The sequence below is a fragment of the Protopterus annectens genome, chromosome 7.part0, assembly GCF_019279795.1.
Source record: "Protopterus annectens isolate FY-2018-M chromosome 7.part0, PAN1.0, whole genome shotgun sequence".
Lineage (NCBI taxonomy): Eukaryota > Metazoa > Chordata > Ceratodontiformes > Protopteridae > Protopterus > Protopterus annectens.
In genome coordinates this window covers 1587764056-1587789949 of record NC_056739.1, presented here as the reverse complement: position 1 = coordinate 1587789949, position 25894 = coordinate 1587764056, and positions in this window count along the sequence as shown.

Sequence of the window (25894 nt, the reverse complement as noted above, 5' to 3'; positions counted from 1 at the left end):
TCCACTCCAACTTAAGCTTATATTTGTTAATAGCAGATGTACTAAAATGGACTCAAACTAAATGCCAAAAAGTGAATATTCTTACATTTGGTAAACAATCCCTTTCTCCAGGGTATGGTATAAACAACACCCCACTTCAAAATAAGAATGTTTCCTCTTATTTGACCATCATGATGCAACAGTGGTTAAAAAGTCCTTTTACCTCGCACAACTCATTGTTAAAGGTGCATCTTCCAGATCAAAAGAAATCCTTACGCCTTTGTATTCCACACACTGATTAGGTCTGTCATAGATTACAATGTCCCCCTTTGGGATGTATCTCACTAGATACATCAAGCAACTCTAAAGACCACAAAGGATATTAACTAAAAAGTTCAGGGGCTTAAGGAACATCAGCTACTATGATACACTGGAAGCTCCATCTCTGTAATCAGTATCCTATAGATGCCCTAGGGGGTGATATGTGCCTTGTTTATTGGTCCATAAGGGATCCAGTTGTACAAAATATTTTAGTTCTTCAGAGATCACAGTCATACAAATACTAGGATCAGAGAACAAAATCTACTTAATAAACAAAGCAAAGTGGCAAGAGAGATTTGTCATGCAGTGGCCAACATACCTCTCAACCTCTTAGTGCAAGAAATCTGAACAAAGCCTAAAATAATGGGGGTCAAAGGCCAAAAATAGGGAACATTTTTAAGTATTGCTCTTAGATACTTAGAAAGTTACTAGAATAACCTGTTTTATGTTGGCATGCAATTTCTGAAGGCTATGAAGTCTAAAACTCAAATGTATGTCATAGGATTGTAGGTAAGTACTAGGCTAGCTGCCCTTAAGGGACATTTTTTTGTGCTCAAATAAACCTATCCCATTTGGTTAGAGACTGGCCTTACCCATCCTATGGTTGATAATTATATGTTACCCCTAGTTAATAACTGGGATCATACCATAGATAATTTGAAGAAACTCATGCATGGGATAAAGCATTTAGGAGCTGCCTTTGTCCATTAGTAGTACAGGGGGCAGTCCTGGGATATATTTTCCATTTCCTATCCATAGATTCAAGTTGCACTTGAATATGGCCAGGTGTGAGCTTTGTTTTATGTGGATGGTGAGTCTATTCCAGAGCAGCAGTATCCTCTGCGAGATATACCCGTCCCTCCAAACCATTCTGTTGATGTTACAGAAGAGGTTTAGATCTCTAGACTGACTGTGTCTGATTACATTTGACTTGCTAATATATTGGGTCAGAGGATGCCTTGTATGCCAGACACAGGTTACTTATCTGTCTGTAGGATATCAAGTATAGTGACAAGGCTTTGAGCCAGTCCATGTAGAGCATGTTGTTTAGGCCTTGTATCCTTTTAATAAGGTATCTCTGTGGCATTCCACTTGTTGCATGTGTCTGGACAGATACATGCCAAAGAGAGCATCATACTCTATGACTGGCCTAATGAAATTTGAGTAAAGAGGGACAATGAGATCACTAGATCTAGACACACTCCCTTTGTTTATTAGTTGTGTAATATAAAATGAGTTTCTTACAACAGTGGGCACGTTAATCAAAAGTTAGATCACTGTCCACATAAGATACCAAATCCCGAATAACCAGATCAACTCTTAGGGGTATATTGTCAGTGTGGTAGTTCCTTGGGGTAGATGACTTTCCAAATGATACAATAATGCATTTAGTTTCAGTCCATGATTTTAGCACCTGTTATTTATTTGGGGACAAACCTTCTTGCAGGATAGCCAAATCATTTGGGAATTCAATGGCTGCTCCTAGCTTGTAGTCATCTGCAGACTTAGTCATATTGGCTTTAAACTTCAGAAAAGTAGATGCCAACAGAAGTCCCAAATCCTGAACAACTGGGTTGATTTTTAGAGGTATATTGTCAGTGTGGTAGTTGAAGTTCCTTGGGGTAGATGACTTCCCAAAGGATACAATAATGCATTTTTTGGCATTTAGTTTCAGTCCATGATTTTGGGACCTGTTATTTATTTGGAACAATCCATCCTGCAAGATATCTAAATCATTTAGGGATTTAGTGACTGTTCCTAACTTGCAGTCATCTGCAGACTCATTCATATTGGCTTTAAACTTCAGAAAAGTAGATGCCAAAAAGTAGAGGTTGTAGTACAGAACCTGGGGGACTCCACTGGTGACTGGTCTCTTTGGGGAGGTAACTTCCCCTATTTTGATTTCCTGCATCCAATCTGTGAGCCAATTGGCAATTCAGTGAGAGACATTCCCAGTCTATTTAGCTTTTCCACTATGCCTGAGTGGGGAATTGTGTCAAATGCTTTGGGTCATGTAAAGGTATGCAGTGTGTACAATATTGCCTCATCCATTGCTTTGATAGCCTTTTAGTCCACCAGGCTTAATAAGCATGACCTGCCCTTGATTAATCCAAATTGAGATGGGACTAATGATTGGATGCTCCTTTTGTCCTGATTGATTAGCTCCATGATAAGTCTTTCCATGTTTCTGCATATGAGGCTGGTCAGACTTATGGTCTGTAATTGCCTGAGTCTGTGGAAGGTCCTCCTTTTTGCAAGATAATGACTGTATCTGTTCTCCATTCACTTGGCATAAAACCTGTATGGAGGCTGAGATTGAACAGTGTTATTTTGGTGTGGCTAAATCATGCTTCATGCTATTTAAGGCATCTGGGGATATTGTCAGGACCCATCAATGCAGTATTTTAAGCTTCTGATAGCACTTTTAGGACTTGGTCTTGTGTGACAGCTGGAGGCAAGCCAATTTCAGATATATGTTAAGAGACAGATGGAGGGGAGAGAAGGGTAAACTTAGAGCTAAATTTATCAGCCAGTAGGTTCACTTAACCTTCAGCCTCAGTGTGGGTGACATCATTCACAGTCAGCTCAGTGCATTGTTGTGTTGTTCTTTTCAGATTATAAACGTAACTAAAAGGCCTTGGAATTGTCTTTGGCTTGAGTAGCTATCTTTAGCTTCAAACATGGCTTTGGTGGATTTTATTAAGCTCCTGATTTTTTTTCAGTGAGAGTGGACTCTAATATTCTGGGAAATAATCTTCTTACTTTTGGTCAAAATTCTTTTCCTTTTATTGTAAAGCTTTTTGATATTATGATTCCACCATGTGGGTTTGTTTCTGGGGGTTTCCCCTGCATTTGTTCCTACAGGGTATAGCTGCATCTAAGCTGGTATAGTGTGTTGATAAGTGTTTCTACATATTTAGTGGATTTTACTGGGTTTAGAGCACCTAGTTTGTCTTAAAGAAATGTCTAAAGGTACCTTGGGTGGAAGGGATCTTTGGTTTCAGTTTTACCCCTTCCATGGAACAAACATCCTCTCTAAATTAAGCAGTGTGATTCACTATCTTCATTCAAAAGGGATCTTTATAATTTGATGGGCATTCATGAATTCATCCCCTGGTATGACTGGGCTGTTCTTCCTTGAAAAGGGAGATAAGTCTTAGGGTGTGTAATGACTAGGTGTTACAGATCTCCTGGCCCACTTGCCTTGTGTTTTTTATGATTCAATGTTTCTAGCTTTCCTCTCTGGGCATTCACATTTTTGCACATGCCTAATAAAGGCTGCTCTTGAATAGGCAACTGTATCTCATTTCCCCATACTCTGCTTTCTGTGTTCTTGTTCCCAGAAGGTGTCTGCACTGCAATGGGCCAAGCCACCTCCTTCCCCCAGGATAGGGGATCTTACATTAGCCACCAGACCTCCCAACCATCCCGAAGTACTCGGTTTTTACTGAGTTTTGGGGTCCAAATGAAGGGGGGTTTTATTTTTTAATTTTCGCTCTGTCGGAGCTGATGTCATCATGTGTACGATGGCGTCAGCTCCATCAGCACTACCAACCAGTCAGAATTGAGCTCAAGGAGCTCACGTCATCATTTCCAGCTGGCTGGGAGCAGGCGAGAAGTGAATTCGAAAGAAAAATGCTGTTTCGGACGTTTTACAAGAGAACTGCTTTGCCGTTTGGCTTTAATTGCACTTTTTGCTGCCATTTCAGACATTTACAAGGGATTTGTGAAGAATTCTGGCTCAGACAGAAACTGCTTTAATGCTGGCTTCTGCAGACAGCTTTGCACTTTGCTGCTGTTTCGGAAATAGGGACAAATGCTGCTTTGCCGTTTGGAAGTTAAGATTAAATCCGAGTTCGGACTTTGCCTTAGGTAAGGTGTGTGTGTGTGTTCTCTTCAAAAGAGTAAGCTTTAGGCCTTCTTCTCATGGCTGATATGTCAGACTCTGCACCATCTCTGATGTTTTGATCTAGACTGTCTGTATTGGAGATACTCTCTTCTGAAGTTTGATTTTGTATCTTACATGCTGTCTGTTCTTTCATTTATAAGCTTACTGTTCTGGGCAGCATTAGGAAGTCCTTTTGAAAGGACTTAACATTTCTCGTATTTTGGAAAACATGACAATTTACTTACTTATGTTCAATATGAGACTGAAAATGACTCATTGGCACCATTCTCAGCCATTCATGCTGAAATATATAAAAAATGCAAACCTTAATATAGTGAAGTATGAAATATAGCTTGACTAAATGTTCAAGCTGTACATCTAAGCAGAGACAGAAATAAGATCAGAAACAAAGTCACAATTGCTTTAGTAAGCTGTTGTCTCTCTCAGCAACTGCTTTAATGGCTAAGTAAAACAGGATTAAGTATATTTCAGGTATTTTTTTAAGCAAGGGTGAAGGAGGAAATGTAATTAGATATGGGTAGACAGTATGGCAGTGCATTCCATAGTTTAGGACTCAGAGTGAAGGATACTTTAAAATCTTTGAGACATTTTATAAAAGTAAAATAGCTGCATCTACTGTAATATCCATTAATACACTTAAAGTGGATATTATTTTTGGATTCCACTCCTTTGTGTTATTTTGCCACTGAGCATGCTCTTATCTAAACACATTTTTGTAAAGTTGGTCTGTGGACGTTTGTGCTTCATTTTGAGTAAAACACTGAACATGAAATTCACAGCACACATACAAGGCAAGCAGTGAGAAATGACAACAGACATTTTGCAGGACTTGTAAATGCAGTCAGATAATTGACTATTATAGCAATAACCCACGCCTGGGTGTGGGTAATGCTGGATTTACCCACGGTTGGCGTGGTTTGGTCGGGCCTCGACCAAACAAAGACAACCGTGGGTAAATCCAGCATTACCCACACCCAGAAGTGGTTATTGTTATACAATGCCATTATTTAAGAAAATAAATAATTACTTTTCTTAAATAATGGCATTGTATAATGCCTCTTTGCTGCCCTTCCGCACCTTTTCTGGTGTTCTGCGGCAGTTCTGATGTACTGCGCATGCCTACGCAGTACATCAGAGCTGTGGGCAAAAGCAACAGAGAACGCAAGTTCTCCGTTGCTTTTTACTGTCTCGCTATGTTAAATGGGTTTAACATAGCGAGACAGCTTTAAAATAAGCAACGGAGATCTCCGTTGCTTATTTTAAAGCTGTCTCGCTATGTTAAACTCATTTAACATAGCGAGACAGGTTTAAAAAAAAGCAACGGAGATCGCAAGATCTCCGTTGCTTTTTACACACTGTCTCGCTATGTTAAAAGAGTTTAACATAGCGAGACAGCTTTAAAAAAAGCAACGGAGATCTCCGTTGCTTTTTTTAAAGCTGTCTCGCTATGTTAAACTCTTTAACATAGCGAGATGTTATACTAACGGAAAAAGTCCGGGCGACCGGACCTTTTTCCGTTAGTATATTGAGGAATTTACCACGGGCACGCTGGTTGGGCTGGCCAATCAGCGTGCACGTTTTGAGGGTAGGCATTGTATAATTTCCTTTATTATATCTGGTGAAATTCTTACAAAAGAATTGAAAGCACAAGTTGAACTTTTGAGTTTTTAGAAGTACAAAATGGTAGAATCCTTCACTGTGTTCTGGAAGCTGACGCTTGTAGTTTTGATTATATGTCGCATTTCAGTTTTTATTTTCACTAATGCTACTTTTTTGAGGTAATCCATGGTATCTGTCATATGTCAATTTCTTCCAGAATTTCTTCTTTTCACTTTGAAATTTGTACTTTGAATTCTGTATTAAATCACAATTAGACTGTGAATTTTGTATTAAATCACAATTAGACTAGGAAATGAAAACTGAATCTATCATTTGTCATGAGGCATTTCTTTAGAAATATTTTGGGGATATTTTATGTAAAATTGTAGCAGATTGAATTTACAGAAGTATGCCACTCTTACTAAATGCAGGCCTCAGCCTTTGACCAAGCTATTTTACTTACATTCTTCACCTGCAACCGTTTTAATTTTGGCTAGGACTTGTTTCAACTAGTCATACCTCTCTTTATGTAATGCACAGTCTCCCATTTTACCTTCTGACAGCTGCTGCTTTGTAATCATAGCACTTTTACTCTGGGAATTTCTGTCTACCTAACAAAATAATAGAGAGAGAGGTCACAGGCAGGAAAAGGAGAGTTTGTTGAATAAAATGTGCGTAAAAGACTGGAAGGTTCAGGAAGCTTGCCATGTCATGTCATAAATAAAGGTTGCTTTCTTTCTTTCACTGACTCCATGAACTGATGTTGAAATTCTTCTGGAATCTACTTCTCTTCATAATGTAGGTGTAGATGAGGAAGGTGTGCTTTCCTATTTTAACAAAGATCAGACCAAGGAAAACTAAATCTGTTGTTCAATGAAAACATTACATTCTCACAAGGAGAAAGAATATGAATCATAGTTAAAAAACTGGAAATTTAGATGATGGTTATTAAGATTGCTATAAGAAATTATATGACCCTTGTTTTGTCTGCAATCGAACATGAAGCAATTGATCTACTAAAACACTTTTATTGCACTAAATAAGTCTGAATGAAAAAAAAAGTTAAACTAGTGAATGTGTATGATATGCCTAAATGTATTATTATGGATAAATAATTGTCACAGAATGAAAATAAAACAGTAACAGTCACAGACTACATTGTTATGGTAAAGCAGTTAACAAGTATCTCTGTGCTTGAAAAATACCTGGGGGGTGAGAAAATGCCCCCAATGTATACACCTGGTGGCTAGAGGTATTTAGGCTCAAACCCTATACCTTTGGTACAGGCTAAAAAGAGCCTAAAGTCCCTAGCCACCACCATTTCTCAGCTTTGGTCAGATTTGTTTTTGTACTAAGAGGTCTCTGAGAGCTATGGTGAGAAGTGAGAACTGAATTCACTAAATTATAGCCATTAAGTTTCAGTCTTCCTGTTGTTTAAACTGCTGATTTAGCATAGTGGCATGTTGCACTGACTGTAGTGTGTCGTGTTCTGGGTTCAAGACTTGCCAGTAACTTGCATGGTGGTAAAACAATATAGCATATTGGTATGTTGTACTGATTGTAGTATATAGTGTTCTGGGTTTAAGACTTACCAGTAACTTGCATGGTGGTAAGACATTTTATTCTACCAACTTTCCAAAATTATACAAGCAATGTTTAAAATGTGTCCTTGGTTTTTGACATTTTGCCCCCCCCCCCAAAAAAAAATCTGAAATTGAAAATAAGTGTAAGAAGCTGTGCAAGATGCCTATGGCTTACACTGCTGTCATTCTGTTTATAGTTTGGGTGTGGAATAGACTTTTATGATGGAAATGTTCTGAATTGGGCAGTTTTGTAATTATTGGTTCATGCATTTTCTTTCATTGCCTACAGTACAGCCTACTGGAAAAATGCTCAAACAATAAATTTAAAATGTGCTCTGTCTAACAAGTATGCTGTATTATACAAGGAATATAACTTAATAAAGTCAGGAAGGTGTATCAAAGAAAAGAACACATGTATGTTTCTTGTTTTGTGTGCAATGGGCCAATGATTTGAAAACAGCCCAAAGGTAATCTTTATCCACCACTGGCCAGATGCATTTTCTTTGGATGTGGTGTAGGTTTCAATGCTGTTTCAATGAATGTGAGTTTCAAGGGCAGAGAAGTTTTAATGCCAAGTCTATTTTCGTTGTGAGACAGTATTGCTTTGTTTATAAGATGTCTGTTAGTGTTTGTGCATTGATGCGCTGCAAAATGTAAAAATAAAATCCAAATAATCATTGTAGAAGTAAAGCAGTATGCACACATTAGTGTTTATGGTAAATGGGGCGAAATAGCCAGGTAATGGGACATTGGAATGGCTGCAGGGGGGGACTCTGGTGCCATATTTTGGTTGTCTGTTCTTCAGTTTGTGTTCGAAAGTTGGTATACCACAATTCCATTGGAGCGGGTGGGGTTACGTAATTTTGTATGCAAATTAGATGTTAATCAGCGTACAGATTTGTACCTATTTTTCATGGCCCTTGTCCAGATTTTTGATGTTTCCAGGTTGAGAGGTATGTTCGCCACTCACTTCTTCATTCTTTATCCATCTTCTCCAGCATCTGAGTAGTTAATTGACCTGGGATCATCTGGGTCATTGTCAAGGCTTTATCACACTGTGCTACAGAGCTACAGTAGGCTAACATAATCCTTCTTAGCTTGCTTGAGATGGTAGTGAGGTTAGTGCTTGAGAGGATGTGTAAATGTATGCTAAAAGTAACCAAAAGTGAGTAAGCTAAAGGAAGATTTGTTTTCTAATGTTAGGAGTTTATAGAAACAAATGAGCTAACTGAGGGCATTATTTACAAAAGGCTTGGGGAATATATAACACATTATAAAAACATGGGCATCTGAGTACAGGAGAAAGGTTTTAGCTTTAACTGAATATTAGAGGATTAAAAAAGTACTGGGGCTGGAGTGTCACTGTAAAGAAAGTTATTGAGTGCAAAGTTGCTGATGGTGAATTGAAGATTGCAAAATTGAAGCTGAGTCCTTTTCAGTATACCACACAAATGGTGGCTGGGATACCAAGTACTAAGCAGCGAATGGTTGTAGTGGGTGGTTTATGGAAATACATCAATTAAATTATTTCACAAAAAGCACATGATTATATTAGGAGGTGAACAGGGTATCAGACGCTTTGTTTTTGAGTGCACCAGGAAGCTAAAGGCAAATTCTTGCTTTTACATCTTAAATGGAAAGAGGTATGGGCTGTGTGAGATGGCTAGGAATTAAATAAGCAGGCCTGCTAGGAGAGCCAGTGCTAAAAAGTAAATGTGGATGACTAGTTTATCTAAGAAATGAGGAGAAAAGGCACTACAGGATGGGAGCTTACTGAATCTTGAGGCCTAAGAGAAAAAGGTACATGAGAAATGTCATTGTCATGCAAAATGGAGCCTGACGTGTTCTATGTGTCTGTCTAGCTATTTATTTTTGTATTTTTGTTTCCCATTGTCTTCAATGGGCTACATTTTTGGATACATTTCTGCTGAATCTGGCCTTAGGTGGGGTATGTTTTTATGTGCTAATTGTCTCATGAGTGGATTTGTTCTCTGGTTCTTAAATTGTAATATTTTTTGTAGTGATAGTTGTTTGATGTATTTTAATAAGTTAGATAGGATTCGTTTAGGAATGATTATTTTCATGTTTTTTAGTTTAGAGTAAAACTGCTTTGCCAATAATGTTTTCTGTGTAGCTAGGTATTTTATATTTTATTCTTTTATTTTTATTATTTTTTGCATTCTAATAAAAATGATTATTTTCAGGCTGTTGAGTTAAGAAAACCACATTTTTTTATTAGAGGGAATATGCATACAAATTCTTTGGGTAGAGTGTGTAATGGAAGGTGCAGTGGTATAGTGGTTAGTGTTGTCACCTTACAGCAAGAGATTCTCTGGTTCAGTTCTCAGCTGGGGTGCCTTCTGTGTGGAGTCTGCATGCCCTTCCTGTGTTCATTTGGGTTTTCTCCAGTTGCTCTGGTTTCCTCCCACATTCCAAAGACGTGCAGTAGGTGGACTGGACACTCTTAAATTGGCCCTAGGTATGAGTGTATGCATGTGAGTGTGTGGTGCACCCTGTACCTGCTATGGAAACAATCAGTGCTGAAGGGTGCTCGTTGCCCGATGTGCTGAATGCATGGGAGAAAATCCAGGTCAGTGTGTAATGTTAGATCTGACAGCTGTCATTTTAACTTTCTTGTTTTTAATACTTTTAAGGCCTACATTTTTACATGATGTACCGTTTAACAAGTTTCTGGAAGTTGTTACTTCAGTATTTTATTTGCTAAATTAACTGAATGTGTATTGTACGTGGTTTAACTATGATAAAATGATACAAGTGATGTTTGTCTAATAAAGTTCTGAATCAGTTAAGAGGATGAAACTACTAACATTTTGTTGTTTTAATAAAATAATGTTTTCCATATTTGCCTTTGGTGCTGTGTTTTTATGATTTATTATTGCTGCATTTATATATCATTGGAGTGGTTTGTATTTAGTTATCAATTTTGGTATGCAGAGTTCCACATCAGGAGATCTGTTGGACATACCACTTGTTATGCCTTCATAGCTGTCTTTCAGCAGCACTCCTGATTTGCAAAATAATTTCCTGAGAAAAGCAGGAAATGCTATGGATAGGTGTGAGCTTGCAGATTTTCTCAAAAATCCTTGGGGCCCATTTAGTGGAAATTTTTCTACAAATGTTCCTTCATTAGTGCATGTGGAAACTGTGTTTAAGTACCATTTAGTGAACCTTGCATTAGAACATGTCGAAACAGTGTTTAAGCAACTAGAAAGTAATGTATTTAAACATAAAAGTGTGTTATGGGACAATTTGTTTCTAGAAAAAAAAGTTCAAGTTGCTATCTTGTGGCCAGGGAACTCAGGCTGTCAAGATACCACAATGCCTTAAATGAAAATGCCAATTTGTTCAAACATTTCAATGAACTATTTCATGAGACTGGGAAAAAATAAAATGAAATTACTGATTAGGTGTAACAGATAATTTATGATCAAGAAACACAAGTGCTAAAAATTAACAGCATCACTAGTATGAATAACTTTATTGGTAGACTCAGTAACATTTTCCTTGAAGCTAAATTGCATGAATATAAGTTTAAAGAGAAAGAGTACTAAACTTATAAGTAAACATGACTGTGAGATGAGGAATTCTTGTTTTGTTAATACTCTGCCCAGAAAAGAAGCTGCCCTGTTATTGACTTTCTATGTTTGCGAATTAAATGCAGAAGACGTTTTTGAAGTAGATGATTTTTTAGAAGAATGACCTGCAGAAGAAGCTGCCTCTTTATGAAGGTCATCTTGATTGCCATTCAAAGCAATGAACTAACCTCAATTATGTCTGAATATGAGTACCGTTATTCCCTTGCACAAGGGTGGTGCTTCCACTGACCCAGGGAACTATAGACCTATTAGCCTGACTAGCCTTATCTGCAAGGCCAGGGAGTGAATCCTCATGGACCTTATCAACAAAGGTATAGGTAATCTCCAAACACTTGACCCTACTCAGTTTGGATTTTTTCAAAGGAAGATCATGCCTATTAAACTTGATGGACTTTTTTGAGACAGTCAGTAAGGTCCTGGATGAGGGGAAATTTGTGCATACACCTTTTGGTAACCTTAGTACCATTGTTGGTAGGGCCTTTCTCCCTCCCTTTTGTGGAAATCCTTAAATACCATTGCTGGTATTTCTTCCTCCTTTCATTTACTTTATATATATATATATATATATATATATATATATATATATATATATATAATCTCCTTCTAGCATTTTCTCTTTGGGTGTTTGTTGTGAGTGTTTAGTATGTCTGAAAAGAAAGGAACATCAGGCCTTAAACAATGCCTGAAATGTAGCAGGAAAATGCCAAACAGTGACTCTCATGAGAATTATGTGCATTGTTTGGGAGTGCCTCATCTCTTGGTGCAACCACCATGCTCTGTTTGAAAGGGATTTAGTGCCCATACTCTGAATGAATGCAAAAACAAGTTAATTCTAAAGGGCCTCCTTAAGACACCCTTTTCATAGGCTCTTTCTGCATTAGAAGGTTCTTCCCCTCCAAAGAAAGAAAAAAAGAGACCAAATTCTGTACCTTCTTCACATTCTGGTGATTTGGACAAGTCACCTAAACCAAAGATGCCTAAAGTGTCATCGGAGCTGAAGCCAGTCTCTATGAAACTGACCTTGAGTCAGTCAACTATCTTTATGCCATTGGCGACTGTTTTGGCACAGATAATGTCTATGGCACCATCCATAACTAAGTTACAAATTGTCATACCCACTTTGGTACCGAGTGCCGTCATGGCACCAAACTTACCTTCGGTACCCATGACTATGGCTCCATTCATAGCTGAGCCACCAATACTCACCTTCACACCCACTTCGGTACCGGCACTGAGCCTACCTATGCTACCTATGACTACAATAGATGCTCCATCACTCCCCATCTGCAAACTCAAGACAGTGGTGCCATTGGACACTGCAACATGGACCTGATACTCCCTGTCAGTGGATCCCTTTCTGGGGCAGATGTATAACCCCTTCCTTGAATGGCGAGAGTCCCCATTGGGGATATCCACCAGTAGCCTTTCTGAACTTGATGTGGTGCACCTTGTGGACCAGCTGCTGACAGCCAGGGGGATTCCTACACCTTCCAAGACCCAACCACCTGTTGGAGTTTGGAGTGTTTCTCCATGGATTCCATCCTATTCTCCTCCTTTGACCTCCTTGCAGGTTTCAAAGCTTTCAACTGTGACGCCCCTTTTGGTACCCACATCCTCGGTGCCATTAGTGGACCTCATTGTGGCCTCGGAACAGACCCTTTGGCCTTTGGCTTGTTCAGAGCCAGGTCTTCCTCAGGTCCAGGACTGGGCTACAGGCTGTTTGGTGCTGAGTACGGTTCTGAGTGTGTCTACAGTTCCATCCACATTGCCAGGAGTCCTGTTGGCACCGATCCCTCTTGAAGGCTCCTCTATTGGGAGCTGGCTTGATGGAGTGGGGTGTGATCCTGGTTCCAAGGTTGTCTTTCTCGGTTCTGGGCTCCCATCCCTCTTCGGGCTGGCCTGCTTTCCGGGTTATGGAGAGGGCTCTTGCCTCTAGAAGCAAACTGCTGGTGTCAGAACCCCAGACATCTCCTCCTCCTGAGCTGCAGCTGACACAAGCCACCGTTTTGGGACACTGAGTACGAGAGCCGCAGGAAACTGTACTGCAGGGTCCCCCTTCTTCCGAGTCCTCCTCAGACATTCCCACTGAAGAGATGCCATGGAAGAAGTCATGCAAAAGGAAGCACTTAGACTCCCCTGAGGAGTCTCTTACAGTGGATACAGATTACGATGAAGGGGAAGGATCCCCATGGTCACCCCCTGAAGATGTTCGCTTTGGAGACATCCTTGAAATTTTGAAACAGAGGGGTGACTGGAAGCCCAAAAACCATTCCTCCGAGGAATCCATTTTCCTGCAGGCCTTTCATGGTCATCCATCTACCTCTTGGGTGACCCCACCTGCAGATGAGCTAGTCCAGCTTGTAGTGCACCATGCCTGGAAGAATCCTGACTCTGTTGAGCCAATAACTGATAAACTGATAAACAAAAAAGAGCCAGCACTCAGAGGCAAACAGTGATTTATTCCTTTCCCTTCTTTTCAGACTGGTTTCGGTAACAAACCTTCGTGATAAAGCATTCATAATTCAGGAACAGTTTTTATACATAATTGTATATCCCCAATTATGACATCACTTCCCCCATTTTTCTATTTAAGCCTCCAAATACATATAAATCATTAAGCAAAATAAACATTATAATTATAATATCAAATGTTTTAGCAAAACTTCCATTAATATCATATGGTTGTTTATAAAGTTGCCAATAAAGGTCTTTAATAAAAAGAACCTCATAACTTGTCATTTAGTCCTGGATGAAATAGGGCATCCAACTTAATAATCCATTTTCTTTCCTTTTGGGTTAGTATAGTATGCCAACCTTGCTTTGTTGATCTATTTCCCTTTACCTGGTCAATAATAACAAATATAAAAGAAGCAGTTTTGTGTAACTGACAATGTCTATATAATGCATTGGTCATTTTTTTATGACGTAAATCACTCAGATGCTCTGAAATACGACTCCTTAGTTGCCTGGAGGTCTGCCCTACATAAAAGGCATAACATTGGCAAGTAGCCAAATAGACAACCCAATCAGAGCTGCAATTTCCAAAAAATGAAATGTCAAAAATTTGACCAGTGTTTTTACTACTAAAAGATGAACTTTTAAACATATGTTTACACAAACTGCAATGTCCACAAGGATGTGAACCAACAAGCCTATCTCCCAATTGGCTAAGCTGACGATGGTTCACATAATCTAAACATGTTTTCTTATAATGAGCAAAATAGGATGTAAGTGTTCTTCCCCTTCTAAAAGAAAATTGACATCTATTAGGCAGACATTGATCCAGATCTGTATTAGCCCGAAGAATATTCCAATGTTTATTAACTACATCCTGCAATAAATGTATATTACTGCCAAATGTTGTAACTAACCTCATGGTTCCTGATCCATCCTTTTGAGTTTTAGCTTTATATTCCAATAAGCTGGATCTCTCACAATTGGCCGCCCAATTACTGGCCCTTTGTACTACTGATCTCTTGTATCCCCTGTTAATAAATCTACCCTCAAGATGATCATGCCTAGCATTTTGAAATTCCATGTCTGCAGAACATATTCTCCTAATTCTCATGAACTGTGATTTGGGAATGTTATTGATTGTGCGTGTGGGATGTAAACTGGTTGCATATAATAAATTATTATATTGTGGGTATTTCCTATATACTGACGTTTTGAGCGTACCATCCCCCTGTCTCAAAATATTAACATCTAGGAAATGTATCTCATTACTGTGATAATTAACAGTAAATTCAATCCCCCACCAATTACAATTGAGTTATTCCAGAAATTCTAACAACTAGCCAGCACCCCCACACCAAACCAACCAACATTGTTGAGCCAATCCCATGGAGACTAGATAAAATTCCACCCCCCCCCCCGAGGAGAGGTCACATTAGTCTAAAGGTTCTAAAGGTCTAACAGTAGATGCTATGGTGGTGGCGGCGGCTACAAAGAAAGAGCTCGCTGAAGAGAGACAGACTGTTCATCCACCTAACAGGGAGTCCCGGGTGGTAGAGAGATTAGGGAAGTGAGTCTTTGCTTCATCAACTTTTGCCATACAGTCTTTGAACTATCTGGCACATTTTACTAGGCTTCAAAGAGACTTAATTTCTGAACTCTCTGGAACTCTATCAGGACAGGTGTCTGACGAGGTGAGTGACAAAGTTGCCTTGCAGCTCGCAACCCTGGAATTGATATCAAACTCGTCCATGAGGTTAATATCCCATGCAACCAAAGGGGCCCGAATGTGAGGGGCACTCTAGCCAGGTGTGAGAAGTCCAGTTAGACCCCCTCTGCTGTAGGTGTGTGCTCTTCGATTCCCCAGTGTTCCTTCTCCAGGAATCAGAGGAGTGGAAATTTGTGGCACAAAAAGTATTAGGGTCTTTTTCGTGACACACGTGGTGAGTGACTCTTCTAGAAGATGCCTGCACTGAGACAGAGGGGGCCCGCGTAACCAGGGACCCAGAGAGTCTTTCTCTAGGTAGTCCTATCAGCACTCCTGAAGAGCAGCCCAAATGCTTTCCTCTGGAAGCAGTCAGGGGACGTTTCTCTCTGCCCCATGCTGCCTGGCAATCGATAAGCACTGATTCTTGGGTGCAGAAGATAATAACCAGAGGTTACCACATCCCATTTGATTCTTAGTCAAAGCCACCGAGACGAATTCCTGATGTTCCACCCAGTCAAAGGGAAGAAGCAGCTCTAGAGATAAAAAAAGCTGTGTCAAAAAGGAGTCATCCAGGCAGTCCAACTAGACCAGTGCGGATCTGGATTTTACTCAGGATTGTATTTTGGTGCCAAAAAAGACAGGGGATTGGAGACCGATTTTGGATCTCAGCAATTTAAACAGGTTTGTCACCCAAACAAAATTCCAGATGATCACACTTTAGTCCATTCTCCCTTTTTTGGGGAACAGTGATTGGATGTGCTCATTGGACTGTCAGGATGCGTATTACCACATCAGATTGGACAAGTGCTCCAGAAGGCTGCTTCACTTCCAGCTGGGAGCCACTCACTACCAATTCCATGCTCTGACTTTTGGACTCTCTACAGCCCCCAGAGTGTTCACCAAGTGCATGGCAGTAGTAACAGCTCACTTGAGACTGCAAGATTTCTGGGTGTTTCCATATTTAGATGATTGGCTCCTTACCGCCCCTACCAAGCATCTGGTGGTAACAGCCCTAAAATACACCCTATCTCTGGTGAACCTTCTGGGAATTTCCATAAATTGGGAGAAATCCAACCTGACACTGACCCAATCCATAGAGTTCATAGGAGCAGTATTCAACACCCACTCCTGTTTAGTCTCTCTCCCAGACCACAGATTACAAAGACTAAGGTTTCAACTCCGGGTGATACTCTGTCAAAACAAAGTTTCATCACGAGAGGTCCTCCAGCTCCTAGGTTCTATGGCAGCTTCTATACCAATGGTGCCTCTTGCAAAACATCACATGAGACTCCTTCAATGGCTTCTGTTATCTCAGTGGTACCCAAATCATCATCCTTTGTCCTTTCAGATTTGAATAACAAATCATTGCAAACTAGACCTAATTTGGTGGATGAGGCCAGAAACAGAACTTTGGAGCTACCCCCTCCATCCTCCTTAGCCCAGAGCCACTGTGACCATGGATGCTTCCCTGATAGGGTGGGGGGGGGGCATTTTTGGGGAATGGCAGTCCAAGGCACATAGCCTACAATACAGGCCAATCTGCGTATCAGTTTCCTAGAACTGAGGAGAGTGCTTTTAGCTTTGCAAGCATTCCAGTTTGTCCTTCCTTCTGGGACAATTGCCATCCAATCAGACAACATGTCAGTAGTCTGGTATATCAACAAACAAGGAGGAACCAAGTCCTACCCCTTATGTTGAGAGACCATGAGAATTTGGCAATGGGTGATAGCTTCCATCTACTTTCTGATAGCAATGCATATTCCAGGGGATTCCAACGTGATTGCAGACAAGCTGAGCAGATGTATTCTCCTGCCTCATGAGTGGTCCCTCAATCCATTCATAGTGAAGAAAATTTTCAACTGTTGGGGCCATCCTTGCTGTGACATATTTGCCTCCCCATCAAACCACAAATGCAGCAACTACTTTGCCCTAATAACCCTGCAGGGGGAGTCCCCGAGGGATGTTCTAATCTAAGATTGGCCCACAGGACTTCTGTATGCTTGCCCTCCCATTCCTCTGATTCCCCAGTTCTTGAAGAAAGCTCTTTGGTTGAAAAGCAAAATGATCCTCATAGCTCCTTACTGGCCTTGACAAGTATGGTTCCCCTTTCTCCAGCCTCACCTACTATGCTGACCGTGGATTATAGATTCAACTCCAGATCTGACTTCTCACCCCCACAGGTTGAGCCACCTGAACTTAATCAGTCTCAAGCTGACAGCTTGGTTTCTCCACGTCTGCTGATCGCCAGGCAGAACAACCTTTCTTCCCCAGTATGTGATATTATTCTGGCCTCTCACAAACCATCCACAGGGAAACTTTATCTTGACAAATGGGAGAGATTTTCAATTTGGTCTAAGCAGAGAAAACTAGAACCGTACTCAGCCCCAGTTACTGCAGTACTAGATTACTTGTCAAATTTCTTTGAAGTCGGTGCTACAGCTTCGACTGTATGAGTCCACCTAGCTGCTATGTCAAATTTCCATAATGGTTTTGGAAATTCTTCTTTGATCTCACATCATCTCTATAAAATGTTTCTAAAAGGAGTCTCTCACATTAGACCTCCAATCAAACAACCTATAGAACCATGGAACCTCACATTAGTCCTACAATCTTTGACACAACCTCCCTTTGAACCTGCAGCAACTTGTGACATCAAGTTCTTATCCTGGAAATCACTTTTTCTGGTGGTCATCACATCAGCTAGGTGAATTTCTGAGCTCCACGCTCTATGCATAAAACATCCCTATTTGATCTTCCGCAAGGACAGAGTATCATTCTGGACAAACCCTTTCTTTCTCCCTAAAGTAATTTCGGATTTCTCTATTAACCAGCCTATTGACCTACCAGTTTTTTTTTCTGAATTTTTCAAATAAAGGAGAGTACTGTCTGCATTTGTTAGATGTACACAGACAGTTGAGATTCTATCTGGATAGGACAAAAACAATGCGCAAATCTGACCAGTTATTTCTTTCTTTTTCTGGTCCTAAAATGGGAAAGTCAGTTTCTAAGGTGACCCTATCTAAATGGCTCAGAGACTGTATACTTATAATAATGAGAAAAAACCTATACCACAGAAAATCAAAGCTCACTCCATTAGATCTATGGCTACTTCTGTGGCTTTATTCGTAAGCAATGCTTAATAAATTTGAGTCATATGTGGCTTTGGTTTGGTATTTAAACACTTGATTGTATTTTTCTGTTGGTTTTGAAATGCCCCACACTATAGGGATGAAAGCACTTAACTGTTATGTTTTATTGTACCTGTTGTCTGGAGTTTACTTGGGCTTCTGATTAAACTTTTAATATTTTTTACACTTGACTTTCTGATTGTGATTTACACCTATGGTTCCCTTTGGGCATTGTTAACTCTGAAGGTTTAAGTCGCCCGGCACTATGTGAGCCTTTTTTCTTTTTTACTTTTTTATTAGTTCTTAGAATAATTTCTACTATTTTATGAATATGAAATTCTGTATGGTTATTCTTATTCTCCTTAAGGATCTGAATTCAAAATTCTAGTCTCTCCTTATTTCATGAGCTTTCCCCATTTTATCCTCATCTTTTTCCACTTTGAATTATAGTTTTCTGCTTGTGTTATGCATATGACCCTTAACTGTGTAGCTCCAAAATACCCCTTCAAATCAGGTAATCCCAAACCACATTGATCTATTGGTGGAAAGTTGGCATAATGTTTAAAGTATTTACCTCACAGTCAAGCAGTACAGGGTTTGATTCTCATTAAGGGAAATTGGCTAGGCTTAAAATGGTCCACAAGGGCAGCTAGCCTAGTACTTACCTATGAACGTTTTGGAAGGATCAATTGACTCATGCCCTCTTCCCTCCCAAATTAACTCTTTCAACTCTTTATTAATTACTATCCACAACTTCTTCTGTGGTTGATAAAAATATTTCTGATCTGTGTAAAACTAAAGGAACTAAAAACATTTTCACTGCTTGAATCTTGCTATCCTTATCCATAAAACAGAGCTTCCAGTTTCTCAGCTTTTGTGTTATCTTTTGTTTAGCCTCTTCCCACATATCTTTAGCATCCGTAACCGAATCCTTATTAACCCATACTCGTCTAAGTAATTCATTTTGCCATGTCCCCATAAATATGGGTATTGCTGAATCAATTTGTTTTTGGTTTCATGGTTCACAGCTATTGTCTTTGTTTTATCTTTGTTAATTTTGTATCCTAAAAAGACATGAAACTGTTTCAGAATGTTCCGCAACACTGAAATGTCCTATTCTGGCTTTATTTGGTACAAAATAATATTATCTGCAAATAAAGTCAACTTTTCTTGATTACCATCCCAATTATATCCTTGAAATTCTGACTCCCTTATTTTCTTTGCCAGTGGTTTTAAATATAATGCAAATTAACAAAGGGGAAAGAGGACACATCTGCCTCATTCCTCTGTTCAGACAGAACTTATCAAAGAGGTTACTTTTCACCTCTGATCTGTCATATATCCTCCAAATTAACCTTATTATTGTGCCAGGGAATGCAGATGCTTCCATTGCCCTACTCATAAAATCCCAACTTACTTTGTTGAATACTTTCTCTGCATCAAGACCCACCAACAACAGTGGTAGTTTCTCCCATTCTGATTCCCTTTGGATCATCATTGCTCTGTTAATGTTATCAAATGTTTACCTCCCCTCCACAAGACCACATTGATCCCTATCTATCAATTTTGCATCATCTATGCCATTCTTTAAGCTGTTATAAACATAAACACTTTATAATTATGGTTTAGATTCAAAGTGAGTCTATATGAAGCTGTATCTGATGGGTCTTTACCATCTTTAGGTATTACAGCCACCACAGCTTTCATCCAGGATATTGGTGTTTCTCCTCCTTTTAAAAATACCGTCAACCAAAACCTTCCAGATCTTTATCACTTTCTTCCTGTCTAGCTTCCAAACATCCACAGGAATACCATCTATTCCTGGAGACTTTCCTGTAGATTGGTTGGTTATACATCACCATTTTTATCTCATCTCCAGCTATTCTGTTAATAATTGGGCCTCATCTATCTCTAACCTTGGCACATTTAATTCTTCCATTGTACTTTATCTTGATTTCTACATTTCTCTGCTTTATACAGATTTTCATAACATTTCTGAACTATTTCTAATACTGCTACAGGATCTCTGGTTATTTTCCTTGTTATAGGGTCCCTAAACTTGGCAACAGTCCTTTCTACTTTCTGTTGCCTGAGCCATTGTTCTAAAAGCTTCTGTGCTCTGGAGTTATTGAAAAGCAGTTGCTTCACAGCAATCTTTCTAAACTCATGCATATCATCCAGGTAGTCCCTTATTTTCTCTTTAGCACTCTGTAGTTATGCCTCTTCTTGTTCTGTGAGATTCTCTGTATTCTGCAATACTTTAACATTTGTCAGACCCTCTAAATAATTCTTATTACATCTTAGCCATAACCCCTTTCTTTTTATTTCTAACCTATTTTTTAAACTCCACTTTCATTTTTCCCACTCCCTAGCTATATAATCTGAAGAAATTTCTATCTACCTAATACAGGGAGAACATTTGAGAAGGCCAACCCACTTAGTTTCTTAACCTTGAATTATCTTCTGCTCCTCCTTTCTCCCTTTCCACTTTACAAAAAAAATTCTAAGCTTGTTTCCTGCCTTTCTTGTAAGTAGTCTAGTCCAGATACAGATTTGGTGTATCCATGACTGTTTCTCAGCCCCCATGCCTTTCTGTGTTGAAGGGAAGCCTTTTAGCTTATCAGTGGGGTGGTAAGCACTCGGTAGCTTATCTAAAAAAAAAATAAATAAATAAACAAACAAAAACACTTTAGGCATTGCTGCTTAGCTATGGTTAAACTATTCCCGGTGCCATAAAGTCTGCTCTTCGAAATTTCCTTTAGAACTAGCCAGTGTTTTAGTCTTAGCAATCAAATCTGTTTCTTTGAGCTCAGCACTTGTTCAGAATTCTTTGTGAGCACTAAATAAGCTACAAATTACTACAGCACTCAACTTTCCTCACTTGTATAGAGGAAAACAGTTTTTAGTACTTAATAAATAAGCACCTATCCAGGCATGTCTAAGGGTCAGCTCCTGGTGTTTTCTCCTGTCTACCTGATGAATCTGGGCATCTTGGGGCAATACAGCAATTGCCTCCTGTACACAGACAACCTTCTCCTCCTACCACCCAACACTATAACCTGTGAGAGATGCACTTATATAGCCAAACTGGAAGCAAAGCTCTCTTCACCCAATACTGGACTAGACAGTCAAGAGGAGAAGGTGAACACTTGCACCACACCACACTCATCACATAGACCCTCAAAACCTACACCACTAAAACACACACATGGAAACCCAAAACACATACCCACATTCATGGAGGCTCTCAATAAAAATCTGCCCAAGCAACAGGGACCTCCAAAGCAGAAATGCAAGCAACCTCCACCTCCCCCAACACAACTCAAATGACACATAGCCAAAAACTCAGTGTGTCACTCAACCACAGCCCATAAGGCATAACAATGTACCCAACACTCTAGTCATAGGTGACTCTATAGTCAGGCACACTGATGTTCCACTCACCAGGCTAAATAAGGAGAAAGTTACTGTCAGCTGCCTGTCGGGTGCCAGGATCTGCCACATAACCCACACACTCAGGTCACTGTACAACAAGTACAAATATGACTCTGTCATTGTCCATGTTGGTGTGAATGACCTGAGATGTACCTCTCTGGACTACATGAAAAGAGACATAGAGGAGCTGTCCGATCTTGTAGCCCAGGCAGGTATGACCCTAGCCCTGAGTAGCATCCTGCCATCACCCAGAATGATACCACAGTACAAGGACAAAATTATTGGCTTCAACAATTGGCTAAGCTTCTGATGTCATTCTAAGGGGATCCAGTATCTGACTGCCTATGATGACATGATTGACAGACCACGATGCTTTGCCAGAGATGGCCTGCACCTGTCGCCCTTGGGATTCCGGATACTGGCTAAGGTTCTTGCCAGCCCTATAGTGCCTTTTTTAGGCAAGGTTCAAATGACAAATTCACCACCGTAACAGGTACAAGCAAGTAAAATCTGAGGTAATGCTACTCAATGCTAGAAGTCTAAACCTCAAATGCACTCACTCGATGCACACCTTAAAATGGAGAACATCAACATCTGTGCAGTGACAGAGACCTGGTTCATGGCTCCAGAGAGTACCCCTACATTACCAGGCTATAATTCATACCACACCTTTCGGCCACCTAACCTGGACCGAAACACTAAAGGCGGAGGCGTGTCCATATTCATTAAGGATATCCACACCTCCAGGCTAGTTGCTCAGCATAATGCACCCGAGATTATTGAAGTGCAACTAACTTTGGGCAAGACCGCAATCCAAATTGTAGCTTGCTACAGATCCCCCACCATGCCTCAGGATTCCCACTCTTCATTTCTTGATACACTGGAAAAATTAGGGTACAACCTAATACTACCCCACCATTAACTGGGAAAGCTACTCATATACCAACTCTTTTGCTCAAGGTTTTCTGGAATTCATAAATTTCAATGCCTTGGATCAACTTATCCACACCTCCACCAGGGGCAGCAATATCCTAGACCTGGTCATTACCAACATGGGCAACCGGTGTTCCACACCAGAGGTCAATTCTTTATTGGTCAGATCTGACCACAAGCTAATCACCCTAGACATCCACATCCCACCCCCATCCCCCATTAGGGAAACCACCATAAAAAATTTCTTCAAAGCCAACTTCACGCTTCTTAAGACAGAAGTGGCAAATTTCACGACACCCATGCAGATGATGGACAATAGAGGTACGACTGCTGAATCCTGCACAAATACACTTTATAAGCACTTACACAAGTGCATGGATCGTACAATCCCTAACAGAACCAAGATGCTATCCTCCAAAAAAAGGATGACAATCTGGTGGTCCCCTGCCATAAACAAACTGTACAACAGTAGAAAGAAACTGTTGCAAAAAAGAGCAGAATCCCATGAGTGGAAGAACTCCCTGGTCAGCCTCAGTAAGAAGCTGAGATCCCTCATAAAATCCTCCAGAGCTAGTTACGAAAACAAAATTGCCACTGATTCTAAAGACAACCACAAAGCATTCTATAGCTATGTCAAGAATCTTAATGGCAACACTGAGATCTGCTCTGAGATACAGCACAATGGCATTAAATATAGAGAACCAACTGATATTGACAACATCCTGGCAGAAAGGTTCAGTGCTAACTTTACCCCCCTCTCACCCCCTAAAGGGCCCATCTCTATACTGGAAGAATGCAAAGTTCCTGTAATCATGGCTGCACAGGTAAAAACCACACTCTCCAAAGCCAAGAACACAGCATCCATGGGACCTGACAACATCCCAGGCTGTGTTCTACACGAACTACAGAACAAACTGACACCCCACCTAAGTACCATGTTCAATCATAGCCTCACCTCAGGCTTTGTACCCACTGAATGGCGCACAGTGATGGTTATCCCAATCCACAAAGGGGAAGCCACCATGGCCCCCGGGAACTACTGCCCCATTAGCCTGACGAGACTGGTCTGCAAGGCTATGGAAAGTATCATCATGGAACTTATAAACAATGACATTGATAATCTCCAAACTCTGAAGCCCCCCCCCCTTCCAGTTCAGGTTTGTAAAAGGCAGATCATGTCTCGTAAACCTGATAGACTTCTTTGAAGTGGTCAGCAAAGCCGTAGATGTGGATAAGATGGTTCACACAGCCTATCTAGATCTCGCCAAGGCTTTCAACACCATCCCCCACTCTGGAATTATAGATAAACTCACTAAACTAGGTATAAATCCCTATGTCACAATATGGGTTGCCAACTGGCTCACTGACAGAACCCACACTGTGAGAGTAGCAGACTCCAAATCCGACTTCAGTCCAGTGACAAGTGGAGTACCACAGGGTTCAGTCCTGGGTCCTCTCCTGTTTGGTATCTACTTCTCTGAAGTACAGGCTAACACAGAAGGTCTTTGGCTAACGAAGTTCACAGATGACTGCAAACTAGGAGCCATAATCAAAACTCCTAATGATGTGGTCATCCTAGAAAAGGGCCTCACTGAGACAGATGCCTGGTGTTAAAGCCATGGCCTCAAGCTCAATGCCAAAAAGTGCATTGTCATCCCTTTTGGTAAAAACTCTGTACCCATGAACTACTACATAGGCGGTAGTCTACTTAACACCGAAAGTGTGATAAGAGACCTTGGGACACAGGTGGACAGTAGTCTGTCCTTTGATAATCACATCGCCAAAGTAGTCAGGAAATCCTTCTACGTGGCACACCTCATCACAAAAGGTTTCTCATCCATGGAAAAAGAGGTCATTGTTCCCCTCTACTCATCACTCATTAGACCCATTGTAGAATACAGCCCCTTTTGGTATGCACCTCACAAGACATCTACAACAACTAGCAAGGCCGCAGAAATACCTCACAAAGAGGATTACCAGCCTCAAACAAATGCCCTATGCAGACCGTCTCAAAAAGCTCCAGCTTTACTCTGTTGCATATCGCCTACTCAGAGGTGATCTTTGCCTAACATACAAAGCTGTGTCAAACCCAGAGCTGTTGGACATGCTCCACTTAAAGAAATCGCAATCCCTCAGAGCTTCATGCTCTAGGGACCTAAACCTTGTCACCACAATAAACAGAGCATGCTGGAGGGATAGATTCCTGTCCCAGAGACTTCCCATACTCTGGAACAAACTACCTATCTATATCAAACAAAGCTCCTCATTAGCACTCTTCAAGAAAAATCTTGATGATTGACTGGGACATAGGAAATTCACCCCGGGGATCACTTCTGTGGCTCTGCTCGACAGGGGCACAGGAAAATCATTTTCTTGGGTGGTGAAAGCCAGGGTACCTTTTTGGCTAGGCTTATATAGGCCCTAGTGCCAATAGCCTAGTACCTACCTATGAACCTATAACTCCTGAATAATTTCAACTACCCATTTCTTAAATTACTCTCTGTTTAACAGATAGGTGGGGAAACACTAGTGTCTCATTTTTATTGCATTACCCTGCATTTTTTATTTTAGTTATTATTGGTGCATATAGTTATTGAATGCATATCAACATTTTCAATTAAATGTACAGTACATGTTCCTGTGAAATATAATTCCTGTCTAGCTTAACCCAGTTTTTGTACCTTTTGGGAATAATATGCAAATCCTCTTTGAGCTCCTAAAACTGACTTCACATCTTCCATACCAAATATTTCCATACATTTCTTCAAAAATCTATCCCCTTTTGTTATATTTTCTCTTCTAAGCCCCCCAGATACATCCTTACAGTTGCAAATCAAATTTCAGTCCCCACCATTAAGTAATATTCCCTGCTGAAAGCTGATTATCTTTCAGAATTTTGTTAAGCTACATTGTAGCAGTTTTAGGTGGAATATAAATACATGTCAGTGTATTCCTCCTCCCTGGCCAGTAGCCCCTTACTGCTACAAATTTGTCATTGTTATCATTTTTCCTCTTTTATCACCATTGGAGCTCCTCTAGGAATTAATATAAGTACTCCCCTTTAACCTTTTCTTAGATATTCCATTAAATAACCATCTTGAAATCCTTTCCTTATAAATTCACTTGCTCATTTCTTTCTAGATGTGTCCCTGTAGCATAGTTATTTGCACTCTGCATTTCTTAATATACTTCACTACTCTTTCTTTGTTGTATATACCTGTGAGGCC